At 35.7% G+C, this 20,963-nt stretch overlaps 1 protein-coding gene across 3 annotated transcripts in view; it reads right to left on the reverse strand.

Annotated features, from left to right (window-relative positions):
• Positions 1-20,963, reverse strand: part of LOC143222090 (uncharacterized) — a 99,957-nt gene that overhangs the window by 70,248 nt on the left and 8,746 nt on the right. The gene's annotated exons all lie outside the window — the stretch shown is intronic.

Below are 20,963 nucleotides of genomic sequence, written 5' to 3' on the forward strand. Positions count from 1 at the left end.
TGGAAAATCATTAAACGGGGAATCTTAAGTTTGTGAAGCAGGGAAAAATCGTCTGATAAACGTCATTTTACTGCACGCTGTCTATCCTAGGTCTCATCAGAAACCTTATTAACAAGATGACTTCACGGAGAGAGTGTAGAGGGGAGGTTTAGGGTTATGACGACTAGCCTTAGAGTTTGAGAAAGGAAAGGAGATGTGAGAAGGTCAAAGTATTTATGCGCGGAACGTGACCCCCAGTTCTATTCGCCTTAAAGTGCATATATCGAGCTTGTGTTGGTGGACCCTCAATCACAAAATTCTGAAAGTTAGTTGTGATAGTTAACTAAGAGAAACAGTTTTCGCTCTCCACTCAACCAGGAATAGAGAGGCTCAACTTGACCCAAATTATGTACAGATTGCACTCGCAGGTCTTTATTATGAGGCTGTTATCAAATCGTGATGCGTGCGAACGTACATCGCTAAATTAAGTATTAGTTTGTCGTTCGTGAAAGGCTTAAGTATCACCATTAATTATTACACCCCAACGAGAAACGTCAGGAAAGAGAAATATATACAAATGCGGTAAAAATTCTAACAATTACTTAATTACAGTATCTGAAACAAAAATTTCTATACGCGTATTATTAGCCTAATTTTAAAGAAGATCGTCAAGCCTGACAGAAGTTTATACTGACTTCTAATGCCAGTAAGTATAAATCACGTTATAGAGAAACTCTTGGTATTTATTTATTGACAAGTGATCGTAGCTTTTGCTCTAACCAAACTTGTGAGTTCTGTTGGCCCAACAAATCACCGAAGTTCCTAAGACCAACTGTCTCGCTAACTTCACAAAACGCAATTTGTTTTTTTGTTTTTTATTATTTTGCTTATAATGAGGAATCGCTTGAGAATAATAGAACGGTATGATGAGAACGCGAATATATATATATAAGAGAGAGGGGTATTGAGCATCTTCTAGTATTAACAATATATTAATCGTCATGAAAAATAAAATCAGATTGCATATTTAATCTTAATATTAACTGTTCAGTTGGTTACTTATGCACAAAGCTACTCAACAGGTTGCATCTATCACAAGGTATTGAAGCCTAATTTTCAGCGTTATAAACCTTCAGACTTATAGCTGAGCCAGTGATGGTTAAACATACAATGAAGTTTAAAATAATTTGCTTATGAGAGTTGAAAAAGTAGTTTTTGTGAGTAATCACATAAAAAATTATAAGAGTTCATTTATCAGTCCACTTATGCAACACAAGGTGTTCTCTACATTCTTAAAAGAAGGGCGCAGCTAAAACTGATTTATGGAAAAGACATTTTGTGTTCTTAGATGAAGGGCGTAGCTTGAATTGATACATGAAAAGATATTCTGCATATTCGTAGAAGGGCGTAACTAAAACTGATCTATGAAATGATATTCCGTATTCTTAGACGAAGGGCGTAGCTAAAATTGATCTATGAATTTGTGCTTCATTCGCTTTTATTCAATCTCGTGAAGGTAAGTAGCCAAAATGGAATTGCCTATAAATGTAACGCATAAAAGACAAAAATCTCATTAATAGTATATATCGAAAACAATAAACGTTAAACCACTCTATTTAGTGTTTTTGTTTTTTTTTACTTTCGCGCAAAGCTACACGAGGGCTATCTGCGCTAGCCGTCCATAATTTAATAATATAAAACTAGAGGAAAAACGACTAGCCATCACCACCCACCATCAACTCTCGAGTTATTCTTCCATAAAAGAATAGTGGGATTGATCATACAATATAACGTCCCCCACGGCTGATAGGGCGAGCATCTTTGGGGTGACGGATATTTGAACCCTCGACCCTCTGATTACGAGTCCAGCGCCCTAACCGCCTGACCAGGCCGGGCCCCATAAACTCCAATAAACTGCATAATGTTAACAAATGTTAACATTAATAATACACAAATGTTAACAAAATGATCCGTATGAATTTAGGTTTATACAAAATGTCTTAACGACATAATATACTACTACTAGAAACAGATTTGGTGTTTGTTGCCAAGCGGAAATTTTCACAGTGGGCTGTCTCTGGTATGTCCACAACGGGTATTGAAACCTTTTAGCGTCATAAGCCCTTAAGACTGATCGTAGAGTCACTCAGGGGCTAGAAACAGCTTTTGATTATTTTTTTTTTTAATAGACGCTATTACCCTCAAAACGTAATTACTAAAGGTCTTAAGGCTGTGAAGGTTGGAAATCTCAGAAATGTCAACTTTCTTATTACCCGTTAAGTTCAAACGTTAAGTTAAATATATTTGATAACAGTTTAAATAAATTATACGGAAACATATATATATATTTGAATCTAAACTGATCTTATTTCGTAAACAATCTAGCTCTAAGGAAAAAAAAAAGATGAAGGAGGAATTTATTTTTTGTAAACAAGGTAAATGCGTCGGGAAGGTTACATTAACGAAGAAACGTATTCGTTGTTCTACTAGTGACTTAATCTTTCATATAATTCTAGACACAAGTACAATTCAAACAGTTTTATACGTATTTAATAAAGATGTGATACGTAATGTGATGTTCATTGTATCTATAAGTACCTATGCACTTGCACACGTAAGATTACGAAGTCCAAAGATTATCCCTTTTCGATTATATAAAGATTTTCACGAGTGTATTAATTAAATAAACAATTCTATACTCGAAGAAAGCTTTTGTTATGGACTCATAAGAAAAAATATAAAAATTAAGTGTTGTGAATACATTTTTATTCAATGTTCTTTGCTTCCCCCGTGGATTACAACACTATGAATCGGGTTTCGACACCTGTGGTTGGCAAGACTACAGATAGCCCACTGTGTAGTTTTGTGCTCAATTACAAACAAAAAACAAATCAATGTTTTTAAAGCCTATAAGCATCTTGCTTGCTTGTTTGTTTTGTTGTTAAACGCAAAGCTAAACAGTGAGCTATGTGTTATGTACCCACCACAGGTGTCGAAACTCAGATTTTAGCGATAAGTCTCTAAGCAGATTATTAAATTTTAGAGAAAGTGTGATTTCAGCAAGTTCTATAATTCTGAAAGGTAACCACATTAAGGGGACTATATAACTTAGCTGTTAACTAATTGCTTTTATTGCTACCTACAACTCTGATTTTATTTTATTTCTATGTTTTATTTCAATAATTTCATATTTTTCATTCTTTCACCGATATACCTAAAAGAGTGACAATTACACCACGAAACCGATTTCGAACAGTTATGCCTCAAATGTGCCACTAACGTCACGAAACCGATTTATAGTAGTTTTACCTGAAAAATGACAATTACGTCAAGAAACCGGTTTCTAGTAGCCAAGTCTCAAGAGTGACAAATGAGTCGCGAAACTGGTTTTTAATAGTGTAAAATTTTGTTAAGACACTTTGAATAAAGTCGAATTCATACGAAAACATAATATACTTAAATCGCCTACATTATGGACGGGTCAGTCTCTAACTGAAAACAATATATTATACTTCCATTCATTATGGATATTTTTTTCTGTTGGTTTCACGTTCTATTCCAAATTTTTCGTAAGCCAAAATTCATTTATTTGTACAGCATATGACACTAAATTTCTATAGTAAACATACTTCATATCTTTCCTTTATATTATTAATAACAAATACGAAAACGATTTTTTATTTATTTATTTTTTTATTTTAACACTACCCTCTATTTTATAAGAATTAACGGAATACAACGTTTCAAACAGGAACCCGCATCAAATTATGTTTTAATGGTTTGAAGATAAGACAAATGTACACATGCAAACAGCTTTACTCACCGATTAATCCAAATATACCATCGTCAATAACATTAATGCAAGATGTAAATCTAGAAAAGTACAAAATAATTTTAAAAATTCTAAAGTGCTTAAAGTTGTTCAATTAGAGAAAATTACTACTTTATTTAGAATATATATTTCGTTAGTTTTTTTAGGAAATACTTTATTAAGTATTGAGTAAGGCTTTAAAAAATACAACGTTTTAACACTAATCCTGAAACATGTTATCAAATGAATTTATATGAACATTCTCTTATCCTAAATGTTCATCTCTGTACTTTCAATCCTAGCTACACGAGGTCACTTCTTGTCTTGTTACTATGGCAACCATATGACGCAAGAAAGACAATGTTGCTAATAGCAACTACAAGACAACCGTCGATGGATAGACACATTATTCAATGTCAAGGTTTCGATGCCTATTACAAGTCTAAATCCAAGTAGCTTAAACGGCGATAATACGTGTTCCTTTCTCAAAATAGTCTGAATTTTCACAAAACTCAGATAACTTTATGTTTATATCAGGTAACTGTCAAAGTGGCAGTAGTACAATTTGAACTACCCTATTTGGAAGTAATATCCTACGTTCGATTTTTCATTTTTCATCCTAACCAAGATATGATAAGGAATGATAACGAAACAGATCAGTTTATATGTATATATTGCTACAGTATACCATAAACATTTAGACTGTAATAACGTTTTTCTAGAAAAGATAACTGTTAACTACTTAAGATGCTCCACGTTGTTAGTTCTTTAATAAACACACTACTAAGTAGATACTAACACATATTAATATTGCCCATATATCACAATAAAAGCGCTAAACTCTTTCAAATTCCATAAAAAATAGCCTACGTACTTCTATTTTTTAAATCTAACGTACAATTGCGCGTGTAAAGAACTCTGATTCACTTGATAAATCTGTTTAGCATTCCATAATGATTCTTCATTTCAATGGCATTATACCAAATTAAAAAAAAACCTTAAATTTTTAAAAGTTCACATTTTTTTCAGGTCACTTATCGTTCATTATGAAAAGTTATTTAGCTATTATAAACAAGTTTTGACGTTTAAAAACTAAGATATCCAACATGTGGTGAATGCAGATACTTTGGATCTAATTTGGAATAGATAAAACATTTATCAAGAAAGGCAAATTATGAATTGAAACATTATGCAATTTCCTAAAATAGTTTTAATCGAACGTAATTTGGCATTTTAGATTTCAAAAAAAAAAAGATTAAAACTGATTGCATCTTTCTTGTAATAATTTAACACATACATCATTTTCTTCATTCCAACAGTGTCACCTGGTGGGACAGTGGTAAATTAATGGCCTTATAATGCCAAAAACCGAGGTTCGATTTCCCGCAATGGACGCAGCAGATAATCCACTGTGGTTTTGCTTTAAAAATCAAATCATTCCCACGAGATTAAAGCATATACAAGGTTATATTTAAACTTTGAATTTTTCACAAAACTACGCTATATAAAAATAAACCTTGTACGAATTATTTACAACAAATTTTCTACATTACTGTACTGTAAAAATCATCAGTATAAGAAGTAATATAACAAAGAAATATTGTCCGTTTTTTAATCATTCATTCCTTCTGCAACGTTGACAGAACAGGTATGCAGCAACGCAGTCCCTCAGTGGTTCAGGCATTGGCTTACCACTGTGAACTGTGGAACATCTGGTTCCTGTACCTTTGCACCGGAGACTATTTCTCCATTGCCGTTTTTGCAATGAACAGTAATAATTCTTTCCTATGGAAAGGTGACTGCATGACATACAAATATACATGCTCTTTTCCTCCAGCTCCCTAGTAGCACCGCGGAAAGTCTGTAGGATTACAACTTTTAAAACCAAGCTTCGATACCCGTAGTAGGTGTAACTCAGATAGCCATCGTGGTGATCAGTTGAAAAACAGTCACTGTTGGTTGCACATCTACATTCACGATCTCCATATGGTTGTAACCATAGAAAGTATAAATACATCCTTGTAGATACATTAATACAGAGTAGTTACAAGATTCTGGCACGATACAAAACATTCCCATTTTTCTTTCATTGTTTGGTAATGTAAAACTGTTCGACCGTTTAAACAATCTTGGGATTCTTGGGATTAATTCCTCCACTACATAAGACTACGAACATCTGATTATTAGTAAGTTAAGTCACTAAAGGGATTATTAGCGAATTAATTCACTAGTGGTATATCAAATGCGAGTTGCGTATATGGCTTCCAATAAGCCCAATGTGTGGGTCCTCTAGTTTGTGATGTATAACCATAATCTGTTCTGTGATTTACAGTGCTTGTTAAAAAAAAAAAAAAATCCAACGTTTCCAGACTATCCAGACCATTTAATATATGCAATACACATTTCTTTTCTTTGTAACATGTTTACTGCTTAACTATAAAGAATATGTAAAGTTAGGCCTAGGCTAAAGTTAGAACCTAGTATTTGGTGCAGTCAAGTATTAATGTTTGCAGCGACACACACATAAAAAAAACTATGGAAAGTAAAAGTACTCCCTACTCCATAAACATACATAAATCGGTGAGCGATGGTCAAGTCGGTTCCTAAACACAACAGCTTATCAGAGGTTATCTGTTTATACTGAATTCGACAACAGTTGCATGTAACAAATAGTTCAATAACCATCCATAATTAGCAGAAAACGGTATCAAGTATTTAAAAAAAGGATTTATACTTCTTTCGATTTTATAACCAAGACATATCTCCACACACCTAGTCAATTTACTGCATTTTGCATACTTTATCACTTCATCTATCAATAAGAGCAAAACCTATAAAAAGTAATAAAAACTGAAAGCAACAAGCAAAAAAAAAAAAAAGCGACAATCATGAAACATATAATAGTAAGAAACAACATATAAAGGTCCGGCATGGCCAGGTGGTTAAAGCACTCGATTCATATTCTGAGGGTCGCGGGTTCGAATCCCCCTCCCACCAAACATGCTCGTTCTTTCAGTCGTGGAGCATTACGATGTTAGGTCTATCCCACTATTCGTTGATAAAAGAGCAGCCCAAGAGTTAGCGGTGGATGGTAACTTTCATACACCGGTGAGGATATGCAACCTCATTTCCTCGCCAACTGCATAGGGGAAAAAAATGTTAATAGAGTGTTCAAACATACAATGTTTCACACCTTTAAACTGTTTGCAGCAAGTGGAACGAAAGTGGCTATTCAAACAACTAATGTGCTAATCATGGTTACGGTCAACTGGTTAAGTTGAGGCCATGGATGCACTATTAGGGTGACAGTCATATTCAGCTATTCTGTGATGCAAGAGCAGCCCACAAATTGGCGATGGGTACTGCTTATCTGCTGTATTGTGTGTAGGCTTTCAGCTGGAAATATGAAAGGGCTAGTACAGGTAGTTGTTAAGTAACTTTAAAATGAATATTCGTTTCTGAACAACCATATAAATGATTATACACTGGGTAAACAATAGGTACACTGAAGTCCTCCGAGTAAGTCTTAAGAATCTCAAAAGCATGGTACGTTCAATAAACGTTTAGCAAAAAATCAAATAAAAACGAATATCAGAAGCAGTGGAAACGTAAGTGAAATGATACACTTGGATGTTACAAGAAGAGCCAGCTAAAACGTTCGTCATATGTAACTAAGAGCATGAAATAAAGATGCGTACAACAATGGAGAGAAATGACACATTATATTGTTACATCAGAACAAAAACTACACGATCCTGGGTTAGGTACTTCAACAATCATTTCTGTTCTGCATATCCAAGAGACTCCCAGCTCACACGGATTTGTACAAATTTCCCACACCTCAATCCCGCACCCAAGTAGAGCAGTAAAGTTAGGTGCACGGTCAATCAAGCATTAGTCTCCTAGAGAATAACAACTGCGATGTGTAATTTTTGTTTAAAGACAAACAATAAATAATAACAAAAGTTAACATACTTTCACATTCTATCTACGAGAAGGTAACTAAATCCAGAACATCTGCACAGAAATTTAAAGAAAAAATGAATATATTTAAATAAGAATATAATATTTTTTAGTTATGGTTAAATATAATAGTTTCCTATGTTTAACACATGAAATAGTGTTAATATGAAATGTAACAAGGAAGCTTTATCTTTCATATATTAACAGGATGAATAAAGGAGCTTACAGGTCCTTATCCAATAGTTTCCATAACGATATAAGATATAATTCATTGTCTATCGTTTCGAGGTTTTATGATTTTAGGTCAGAAATGGTCAACTTTCAACATAGATCTTTTTTTTTTTTAATGTTCCTATCGTGTTAAATTCTATTTAAATTTTAGTTTCATTACCCAGTTAAAAATAAAAATTCACAGGCAGAATTTTTCATTTCTAGTTTACGCTTCTATAGAGAGTTAACGAATCCACATAAAGTTCACAAATATGCAACCTTTTAAAGGCTCTCTTATCCCGATTGATACTGCAATTCGCTTGTAAAAAACCTCAACTTCCGTATCAGGTTCTGTTTGGTTTGCATTGAATTTCGAGCAAAGCTACATGAGGGCTATCTGCACGATCCCTTCGTGATTTAGCAGTGTAAGACTAGAGAAAAGGCACCTAGTCATCACCGCCCATCGCAAACTCTTTTACACGAATAGTGGAACTGACCATCACATTATAACGCTCCCACGGCTGAAAGGGCGAACATGTTTGGTGTGGCATGGATTCGAACCCGCAACCCTAGGATTACGAGTCGAGCGCCTTAACCACTTGGTTATGCCGGGCCGTACGGTAACGTATTAAGCACAACGCGAGTAGGTGGTAACCAAGGTATCACATACGTCACAACACCAGCAATATTCATTGCCAGAAATATATTGCTGATATAGAGTTTTTACGGTGTTCTTACTTCACCGAGATAGCATGAGAGATTAATGCGGAATAACAAAGAACATTCATCTGCTGTTACATTTTTAAATCATTAACCAAAAAACGTTACAGGCGTTTGTATTTGAACTCCTAACTCTGGAAGGGTTAACAATCATAAGCGGTGTTTGTTTTTATCTCAATCCATCTTTAGCCAAGAAAAGGTTATATTAAAGTAATAGACTGTATCCATCAGTGTATCATAGCGTGACTTAAAACATCAAACTTTAATAGTAAAATAATGTATCCGCCAACAAATCATAACGTGATTTAATAGATCAAAATTTAATAGCAGACTATGTCTGCCAACAAATCGTAATACGACTTAGTACAAAGTTGAACATTACACTATGCCCTTTAATAAATAATAATATTATTTAGTACATCAAAGTGTAATAGTAGACTCTGTCTGCCAACAAATCATAATATGATTTAATACATCAAAGTTGAATAGTAGACGATCATCAACAACAAATACAAACGTATTGTAATACATTAAATTTTAAGAGCAGAATGGTTTGGTTTGTATGGAATTTTGCGCAAAGCTATACGAGGGCTATCTGCGATAACCATCCCTACTTTTGCAGGGATAAAATACAAAAAAATGAAATAAATTTTAACTTCAAGGTCCAGTTAAAGCACTCGACTCGTAATACGAGGGTCGCGGATTCGAATCCCCGTCACACCACACATGTTCGCCCTTTCAGCCATGGGGGCATTATAATGTTACTGTCAATCCCACTATTTGTTGGTAAAAGAGTAACCCAAGAGTTGACAAGCTGCCTTCCCTCCACCAGTCTTGCACTGCTAAATTAGGGTGTGTGTGTGTGTGTTTTTCGTATAGCAAAGCCACAACGAGCTATCTGCTCAGCCCACAGCGGGGAATCGAACCCCTGATTTTAGCGTTGTAAATCCGGAGACATACCGCTGTACTAGCGGGGGGACTAAATTTGGGACTCCTAGTTCAGATAGCCCACGTGTAGCTTTGCGCAAATTTCAAAAACAAACAAACAAACAAACCAAAACTGAATAAAATACAACTTAATTTTAGTCCAATTTAGTATGGACGTATAAATCTATATAATAAAATGTTCCTGATATTTTATATTTTCATGGATCTTACTTTTATTATTTACTATCTCATTGAACAGTTCAATTAAGTTTCATTATCCTAGTGTACACGAAAAGAATGTTAATATTTTTAAGTTGTTCCAATGCTGCGTCTTCACGTATATGGTAAATGTCGCTAACTACATCAGCTCTTCACAATAATGCTTTTATATTATTTCCCATGTTAATTGACTTGAAAGCGTTTTCCAATAGATTGTCAGTTAGCACGACAGGAACTGTTAAATAGGCTTAGCAAAAAACAAGGTTAGGCCAACTCATGTTTCGATGCCTCTTTCACAACTACTAATATATGCAGAAAAGAACAAACTTCTAGCAGCCATGCGAGAAAATCCGCTGTCACAACAGACTCGTTTATATAGTCAACAGTTCGCTTTAATTATCGAGAAATAGCGTAGCTAGAGATAATCCGCGTACAACAAATGTCGCTCCAATTTCTCAGGTAGTTCAAGTCGACCGATTAAAGTAGCAGCCATTTTCTGTAGCTGTCTCATCCTTGCAGTGTTCACGTTATTCAAACACAACGCAACATTCAAGGTATGTGAAAATACTTTGTTAGAGGTGTGTACGTGGAGGTACGCGACAAGATGATGTTAGCCTATGATATGAAGACGGAACTGATAGAAATGCAGGCAACATCTCCCACGCTCGAAGGTCCCTCCCTCTGAGGAACAAAGAGCTCCCTAAAGTGGACGGTGTATTTGAGTGTATGAGAAGGGGATACAGACAATGTTCGTGCAGCGGATGGTGCGAATGCGATCGTCTGGTTTCACTTGTACTGAAATCTACTTGGATTCTTTTGTTGTAATCAGAAGTTAGCTTTACGTTATCAAATCGGCTTGTCTTAGATTTAGGTACTCGACCAGTCTTAAGTGATATGCATTTAAAGGTGGTGTGTGGGACAAAGCCATCTTTCACAGGTACTCATCTGACTAATATAGTTATTTTTCTACTTAGGGTTTCTTCTATTTCTATGTACATATATGTATATAGATATAATTTAGCTCAAAAACACGGCGAAACAAAAACAATTATATTTCGTAGGTAGAACCTAGGGTACATTTTATAATTCCAAATTGTGGTTTGTACCCTGCGACCATTTCAGTTAATGCAACGTTTTTGTTTGATTTGTTTTTGAGTTAAAATAACAAATTATACAATTAGAGGTTTGGATTTGCTGTGTTTAACGCACTCCTTATGATTTTACTTATTAAATTAAAATGCAATTATTTTCACTAATATTCTATATATATTCTTTATTAAACGAGTATACCTTACAGAGACTGTTATTAGATTATTTCAAAGTTTACTGTTCAAGTATGTTACCGAGGGTCGCGGGTTCGAATCCCCGTCACATCAAACATGCTACTCTTTTACCAACGAACAGTGGGGCTGACCGTTACATTAACACGCCCCTGGCGATGGGTGGTGATAACTAGCTGTCTTCCCTCTAGTCTTAAACTGCTAAATTAGGGGCGGCTAGCGCAGATAGCCCTCGTGTAGCTTTGCACGAAATTCAAACCAAACCAATGAAGTATGTTAAGTGTACAAATAAATATCACCGGGAAACGATCGTAATACTAACTGGAATACTGTTTGAAAATGTTAAATGATGTATCTGTCTGTTTGTTTATTTCACCTTAAAGTCGCAATCTCCCCACAGCAAGGAATCTAACCCGGATTTTAGCCTGAGTCTACGTAAACTTTACTGCTGATCTTCAAGTTGGCAGTTTTCGCGCAACTTTAAAACACACGTTACAAGTTCAAATGTGATTGTCGCAAATCACAGATATTATCCTCATATACATGTAAAACTTAGTCTAGTACTTAATTTAGCATACCTTGGTCAGACGTTAAAATTCACGTGTTATATTATCTCAGCTTCCAAAATCAGGCATGAACATTTACACTTGTCAATATGTTGGTATCTATAATACATTATTGTGCTTCCCCCTCAAATAAGTTTGGTTCTCCAACAATTTCAACTCTTTGCTTCCGACTCCAAATTAGAAGATTCAAGCCTCTCCTCTCTAATCCATTTTCTAATATCATCAAATCAAATGAATCTGGCTACCTCATTTCTCTCTTCTTTAGATTTTACCCACGAGAATTTCAAATATCACTAGATATAGGTTCAAGAAAATCAGTTGTTTTGGTTGTACTGTTAATAAATAGATCATTTGGCATTTCAAAGTTGCGATTGAGCCAAGCCTAATATGTAGAAAGTTTCATTTACAAATTTTAGGGAAGTGACGATAAACACACTAGAGCAATAGGTTTATGTATACAATATTACAGAATAAGTTACGAACGTTTAAGTAAACACCTTGGTCTGTAAGCAGTAGCGTAACTGCAAAAGATGCCCCCCTCAACCTATAAAAAGTGATTAAACTCCCGAAGTTCATTCCCCTTGTCGGTAATTCTTTGTTTGCTAGGCCCTTGTGACTCGAGTTCCCTCGCAATTGCAGGAAATACGGGGCCATACTTAAGTCACTACTTGCAAGTGTGTTGTCTACTGATTAGACAAACCACCAATCAGGATGTTAAACTGATTTACAGCAATATATGCACGTGAAGTCTTTGTTTTATTTCCTAGGTTGTATGCTTTACTTCGTCAAGTTCCTCGATTAACAACGAACAGCTCTGGCTCTTGAATAAAACAGCACTACGAATATTACTGGAGAAATATCTGTTCCTTCAAATCTTTCACCATACTGATTAGTTAGTTATTTGTTTGTTTTTTAACGCGACGTCACTTTATACGACGCACGATTCAAATGACCAGGTTAGTGATCCCAAGGTTCAAGCAAAATAACCTTTCTTAACAAAATTGAACAAAGGGAGGGGAGGCAGTCAACAACAACACCTCCCTCCTACATGGTTATCCTTAACCAAATACAGTCATGTGAAAAGTTAGGACACCCTATAAAAGCCTGTGTATTTGTGTAACATTTAATCTCAATTTTAACAATACTGAGAGATTATAGGAATATAACTAAACAATTAAAACTGAAGAAAAGACTAAGATCTTCTGTAAATGTAATTCTACAAAAATGCATATTCTAACTGAGGTAAAAGTTAGGACACTCTACCCCCTAATAGCTAGTGTTACCCCCTTTGGCTGAAATAACTGCAGTGAGACGCTTCTTGTAGCCATCTACCAGTCTCTGACATCGGTCTGAAGAAAGTTTGCCCCACTCCTCAATGCAGAATTCTTTCAGCTGTGAGATGTTTAAGAGGTATCTTGCATGTACAGCCCGTTTCAAGTTACCCCACAACATCTCAATGGGATTAAGATCTGGGCTTTGACTCGGCCATTTCAGGACTCTCCATTTCTTAGTTTTCAGCCAGTCCTTGGTGGATTTACTGGTATGTTTTGGGTCATTGTCGTGTTGCAGGGTCCAGTTCTGCTTCAGCTTTAATTTTCTTACAGATGGTCTCACATGATCCTCAAGCACCCTCTGATACACAGCAGAATTCATGGTGGATTCTATGGTTGTGAGCTGTCCAGGTCCTGCTGCAGCAAAGCAGCCCCAAATCATGACACTTCCACCTCCATGCTTCACAGTTGGTATGAGGTTCTTTTCCTGGAATGCTGTATTTGGTTTACGCCAAACATGTCCTCTGTTCTGGTGTCCAAATAATTCAATTTTGGACTCATCTGTCCAAAAAGCATTATTCCAGAAATCCTGGTCTTTGTCTACATTCTCTCTGGCAAACTTCAGTCCGGCCTTGATTTTCTCTTAGTGAGCAAAGAATTACATAAAATCTTGAAAAATCTTTTCTTCAGTTTCAATTGTTTCGTTATATTCCTATAATCTCTCAGTATTGTTAAAATTGAGATTAAATATCTATATATCCAAAAATGTTACAAAAATACACAGGCTTTCATAGGTTGTCCTATGTAATGGGATTGACTGTCGCTCTTATAAAGTGCCCATAGATAAACGTACGGAATGTTCAACATTGTGTCATATACTGGATATTACGAATTTTGTTTGTTTAGAATTAAGTACAAAGCTACACAATGGGCTATCTGCGCTAGCCGTTCCTAATTTAGCAGTGTAAGACTGGAGGGAAGTCAGCTAGTCATCACCATCCACCGCCAACTCTTGGGTTACTCTTTTACCAACGAATAGTTGGATTGACCGTAACATTATAACGCCCCCACGGCTGAAATGGCGAGCATGTTCGGTGTAACGGAAATTCGAACTCGTGACCCTCGGATTAAGAGTCGAGTGCCTTAACCACCTGACCATGCCGGGCCAAATTAAAGGCAAGTAAAGGTATCTAAATTGGCTAAAATTTTTTGATTAAATGTAAAGGAACATTCTAATAACATTTATACCGATTCGGTTTTATGAACGAGATAGTATACTGCAAGCAAGATTTGTACACTAATGTGGGAAAGAAATACAACGATCTAGGTGAGAAAGGGTACACGGGGGGCGGGGAGTCCACACTATGTACTCCTAACAAAAACTCACCATTCTTATCAAAACAGGATGAGGGGATGAAGCAAGATGGAAAACAGTTTTGAAAACATTATTTTTTTAATTTAGCTGCACAACAGATAGACTCACTGTAGATACGTCCACCCCTCTTTAACCACTCCATCCTCCCGAAAAGAAAAACAACTTAATTTAGAGCTACCACTTGCTTCTTTTTTTTTTTTTATCTGCGATCTCTTTGTTCCTGCTAGGCCCGGCATGGCCAAGCGCGTAAGGCGTGCGACTCGTAATCCGAGGGTCGCGGGTTCGCGCCCGCGTCGCGCTAAACATACTCGCCCTCCCAGCCGTGGGGGCGTATAATGTGACGGTCAATCCCACTATTCGTTGGTAAAAGAGTAGCCCAAGAGTTGGCGGTGGGTGGTGATGACTAGCTGCCTTCCCTCTAATCTTACACTGCTAAATTAGGGACGGCTAGCACAGATAGCCCTCGAGTAGCTTTGTGCGAAATTCCAAAAAAAACAAACAAAAACAATTGTTCCTGCTAATGCAAGACTCGTTTTCGTTAAGTTAAACGGAGGTACTGGCAGAAACATTGTAACGAGAACCCTAATTTAGGAATTAAAGACTAGAGAGAAGGCCAACTCTTGGGTTATTCTTTTACTAACGAATAGTGGGATTGGTCATCACATTATAACGTCCCCACGTTTGAAAGATCGAGCATAATTGGAGTTAATTCGAACCCGCCGCCCTCAGATTATGAGTCGGCCGTCCTAACCACACTATGTGACTTTTGTCGAATTCTACACACTGGAAGATCGTCGTCATATAATTAGTAATAATACTGATGAACCGAGTCCGTTTCTCGACATTCTCATTAACTGCAAAACTCATGACCTTTTATATTCTTTGTGCTTGGAAGGGCGGTCAAATACGGGAACGTAACGACTAAAAGGACTTAATGGTCTAAATCATGGTTTTTCAAACGTTATCATCGTGTACAAGCACTTCAACACAGGATGACGCAAGAAGTACCGAAACAAGAAAGAAAAGAAAGTATGATGAAAGTTTTATTGTTTGTGGTTTTACATGGACAGGTAATGAAGATGGACCTAGTGGGTTGTGTGTTAAATGTGGAGTAATGTTAAGTAACAGTAGTTTACATCCAGCAAAATTAAAACGGCATCTAGAAACGAATACTCCCAATTAAAGAATTCAACTTCCGAGTATTTCAAAAGAAAGTGTTTGCAATTTAATGCAAGGAAAGCTACATTTCGTTCGTTTGTCCATCAGGACAACAAAGATGCTCTTATCGATTCATATCGTGTTAGTTACCGTATTGTAACAGTAGGCAAAGCTTATACAAGTGCAGAAGATTTTATAAAACCATGCGCAAAAGATTTGGTAGAGTGCACGACTGATGAGAAATTTCTTATAAACATCAACTCTGTGCTCTTTTCTGACAACTCGGTTTCTTGAAGAATCAAGGATATGTCAGCAAATTGCTTAACGGAGTTAATAAGGCGAGTCCAACTTTTTTTCGCTTCAGATGGATGAATCAGCAGATATCGCAGGTTATGCGATGTTGCTCGTGTTTGTTCGCTATATTCACAAAGCTAGTTTTGAAAAAGACATGCTAATTTGCAAACCTTTGCCTACTCAAACAACATGCGAAGAAATATTTAAACTGATCGATTTATTTATGGAAGAACATGAAATACAATGGCAACTTTGCTCAAGTATTTGCACTGATAGGGCCACAGGTATGATTGAAAACTTTTCAGGCTCAGTGGCACGTATAAAAAAGAAAAATCCTGACATCGAGAGTATCCACTGCTGTCTTAATCGTCATAAACTTGCAATGAAAAGAATGCTAGAAGACGTAAATGAGATATTGGGTGATGTCATTAAAATAGTTAATTTTATAAAAACAAGACCACTCGATGCGATCTTTGTGAGGATATGGGATGTTTGCATAAACATTTGCTGCTTCATACTGAAGTCCGATAGCTTTCTCGGGGTAAAGTGCTTGCTCTGATTTACAAACTGCGTGAGGAGATAGGTTTCTTTTTATCTGAATGCCATTTTGAATTTGCATACAAATTAAGGGACAAATGCTGGATAGAGTTGGTGGCTTACCTTTTTGAAATATCTGCCTATCTAAATGAAGTGAATGTTACAATGCAGAGTACCAGGGTAACATACTTTAAAGCTCAGAGTAAAATTGAAGCGCTTCAATGTACAGTAAGCTAAGACTTTGGGATGAATGCATACTTATGGAATAATTTGATTGCTTCGAAAATATGTGGTTTTTCTTACTTAAGAATAAAACTTCCTCAAGTGAAGATGCAAAAGTTTCAGTCTTGCAGCATATATCTATTTGTGTACAACTATTAGGGAGTACTTCCCTCCTCATTTAGAAAAATTACTGTGAATTCAAAATCTCTTTGTTGACTCCACAAATACCAACGATTTTCCTTTGAAAGAGAAAGAACAGCTTATAGAAATTTCAACTAATTACACCGTAAAAATAAAATTTCAGCTGGAAGAAATTACACAAACATTGGATTCAAATGGCCATGTAATATCCCGAAATAAGTAACAACAGAGCTTTAAAAAATTTGATGCGTTTTCCAACAACATATCTTTGTGAGCAAATATTTTTACTGAATACAGCTACAAAGACTAAATTTAGAAACAGGCTAACTATTGAAAATGATTTGCGCTTATAGGTAACCATCATAACTCCAAATATTGAACTACTTTGTGAACAAAATCAAGCCCATCCGAGCCACTAATAAATAAGTACACTGTACTTTTAAGTATATAAATTTTGCGAGCAGAAATTTTTGAACAAGTATAAATTTGTCTTTAAATATTGATATTTGTTTATAAATTTATATTCTAACAGCTTGAAGTAAACTTTATCTGGTGCTAGTGGCTGATTGATTGTATTTTTAGTGTATTTTTTTTATTATTATTAAGGCTCCGAAATGTTTTTTCTTTCTGATATGAAGGTTCGCAGGTCTAAAACGTTTTTACTTTAAAATATTTTCTTTTACTTAGATTATTTATGAGATTAATATTTTTATCATATATTGTTAAAATATTTCTTATATCTTTATCTCTCTTTACGTGTGTGTGTGTGTGTGTGTTTTGTTTTTTTACTTTTCCAACAATATTGTTCGAAGCGTTTCTTGCATACATAGAACGTAGTACAACTGTGTTATGTGCTTCTGAGATTACATTTTTTTTCTAGCAGGATTTAAGTCCGAAACGTCAACATTACCATTCATCGTACGTTGCGTCAATTTTTAGTGGCCAGGCACGATCAGGTGGTTAAGGCACTCGATTCGTAATCTGAGGGTTGCGGGGTCCAATCCCCGTCGCACCAAACATGCTCGCCCTTTCAGCCGGGCGTTATAATGTGACGGTCAATCCAACTGTTCGTTGGTAAAAGAGTAGCCCAAGAGTTGGCGGTGGGTGGTGATGACTAGCTGCTTTTCCTCTAGCCTTACACTACTAAATTAAGTACGGCTAGCGCAGATAGCCCTCGTGTAACTTTACGCGAAATTCAAAACAAACAAAAAAAAACATTTTTAATTAAAACACCAACTCTATTTTATTTCTTGGTATTCTGTCATTAAATTGATTGACTCGTCTTAATACACTGTATTCTAAACCATCTTAAAGAAGAAAATAGGTACCTATACACAACATGAAATACATACAGAAATAACGCCATTGTGCTATATATAATGGAAAGAAGACTGAACTATTACACCCTTTGTGTGTGTATAAACAACACCGCTGCAGTGATTCAGTGTGATAAACACAGTCAACATTTCCTAATACTCTCAGTTTAACACTTAAAACAGCGGGAATGTTGTAGAAAGCAGCATCAATTGATGGTGGCCGCCGTGTGAGGGTTAAAAACCTTCGAGCTGTACAGTTTATCGCAACTAAAGATTTATATGAATTGTAGCAAAGTCTATGAAATGGACGTCTTTTCCTTCGTAATTTTCTGGATGTACTTGTGGTTCAGCAATAAGTACAGGTTATTAATACTTTTACCTAACGTTGGAAGAATCTTGGTCTATTTTTAACCCTTTTAACTGCAGACAATTTGATAAAGCTGCACGACAAATAGACTCATTGTAGATATGTCCAACCCTCTTTAACCACCCCCATCCCCCCAAGAAAACTTAATTTAAAGCAACCACTTGCTTCATTTTTTTGTTGATCTGCGACCTCTTCGTTCCTGCTAATGCAAAACTTGTTTTCGTCAAGTTGAACGAAGGTACTAGCAGAAACATTGTAACGAAAACCAACTATTCAGTGCATACGTCGAAGATGAACCATAACTTCGTAAGCCACTTACTCCACATTTGGAGTTTAGAATAGATAGCTCCAGCTCATTTCCTACAGCCACTTCTCTGTCCTTTGGCAATTTAACCATAAGGTGATACAGTACTATTAGGATTGTCTTGTCCACTAGTATTTTGTTTAGCCTGTGTCATAAGGTTTGTTTGGTTATGTCTGGCGTATTACTTGGTTTGTTTTGAATTTCGCGCAAAGCTACTCGAGGGCTATCTGCGCTAGCCGTCCCTAATTTAGCAGTGTAAGACTAGAGATTGAAACCCGCGACCCTCAGATTACGAATCGAGTGCCTTAATCACCTAGACATGCCTGGCCAAATAAAAGTAAATACACTAATAACACCTTAAATATTTTACTTTAATTTAAAACAACTTATTTGTAAAACTAATGCTCATGCTTATTGAACAACATTGTGTAATACTTCACTGAGTGATGAAATAAATTAATTCAAAAGAAAAACTTATGGTAGTTATAACATCAGTAACCTTACATGCTATGAACTCCAAAATATTTATGGATGTGTAATACAGAAATAATGTTATGTTTTCCATTCACAGTTAAATCTGAATTACGAAACTGCTAAGGTTCTACAACTTTATTAACAGTACAAAACAACTGATGAACAAAAAATAGTTTCACATTCTATGAACAGTAAGATCTTATTATGATTTGTGCAATCAAATCAAATATTTTTTTCCGAGATTCATGGCTTGTCGAACTAATATGTATGCAAGATGAATTAATATGTAAAAAGAAAACTGAAGACGGTTGTTTGAAACTAACATATCTAAAAAATAATTGAAACAACATAAAAATATAATAAAAGTTACAAAACAATTTCAGTGAAGTATAACAAAGGGTCTTTGGACCTTCCTCTGTATTTTACTTTATGCACCTATTTTAGAAAGGCAGGTAACATCATGAAGCAAAGATGGCGCTGTACATGCATTACCACCACTAATACACACACGCATATTTGCAAATACGTAAAGAGATGCATATCCAATTAGCAACAGGAAATTATAAGAGTTGTGTCAAAAGGTACGAATGTATTTAGTTACTTTCAAATCTGACTCTAGTTTAGAAATAAAACAAGGCATTTTTAATAGATTGTTTTGGCAGAGTATTCATAATGAAACTTTGTAGAATGAACGGCAACTGCGGAAAACTTTCGAAACGTCGTCTTCCACACTTGTGTTTCCACAACAGGCAGTTGTCGTCCATTCTACAACGTTTCATCGAAACAACACATTCTCAGTTTATCGCACTAACTAATTAGCCTACTGTTGACTAGTAGCATTCTCCCAATCTGCATAATATTAATACCCTGATGATTGGAAGGAAGGAAATAGTTTTATTAAATTTATCCCGACTATCTTTTGAAGTTTATAATTGAAGTTATGCATTTTTTCGTTCGTACAGAAGTCCTCTGAACACTCACATTTAAACGTCTGCAGCAAATCTATTATTATATAATAATACTTGACTTCCGACGTCATAAATATCCGAAATAACAATCAGGTTGAATAGAAAAAATTAAAATGTGATAAGATTTACATCATTGTGAATGTTTACATAAAATATTAATCAATTTGAGAATATAGATTGTTTGTTTCAGAACAAAACCATATTAGTCTATTTACTATGTCCAATCAGGGTAATCGAACCCCGGATTTTAGCGTTGCAAGCCCGTAAACTCACTGCTGTCCCACCGGGAAACAAGTATATGCTTTTCTTACGAGGCCCGGCATGGCCAGGTGGTTAAGGCACTCGACTCGTAATCTAAGGGTCACGGGTTCCAATCCCCGTCACACTAAACATGCTCGCCTTTTCAGCCGTAGGGGCGTTATAATGTGACGGTAAATCCCACTATTCGTTGGTAAAATAGTAGCCCAAAAGTTGGCGGTGGATGGTAACGACTAGCTGCCTTCCCTCCAAGTCTTACACTGCGAAATTTGAAACGGCTAGCGCAGATAGCCCTCGTGTAGCTTTGCGAGAAATTCAAACCAAATCAAAATAAATACACAAACAAAACATTTTCTTACATTAAGATATCTGGATTAATAACAATCATTCCCTTGTGATACACATTTGTGTCTTACGGTCGTTAGTAACATTTCGTAATATTAAATGTGTGAACATGTCACGTTTCTATATTTTAATTCTTTTTTTTTCCTTTTGTACATATTACACAATTGTAAATCGGCGAAATATTAATTCTTAGCGTATAACTTCATGAAATGCTTCTTTCTGTATCCATGCGCAACCCTGAATTAGAATAGCACAATT

This window comes from Tachypleus tridentatus, chromosome 8, assembly GCF_004210375.1.
Source record: "Tachypleus tridentatus isolate NWPU-2018 chromosome 8, ASM421037v1, whole genome shotgun sequence".
Classification (NCBI taxonomy): Eukaryota; Metazoa; Arthropoda; class Merostomata; order Xiphosura; family Limulidae; genus Tachypleus; species Tachypleus tridentatus.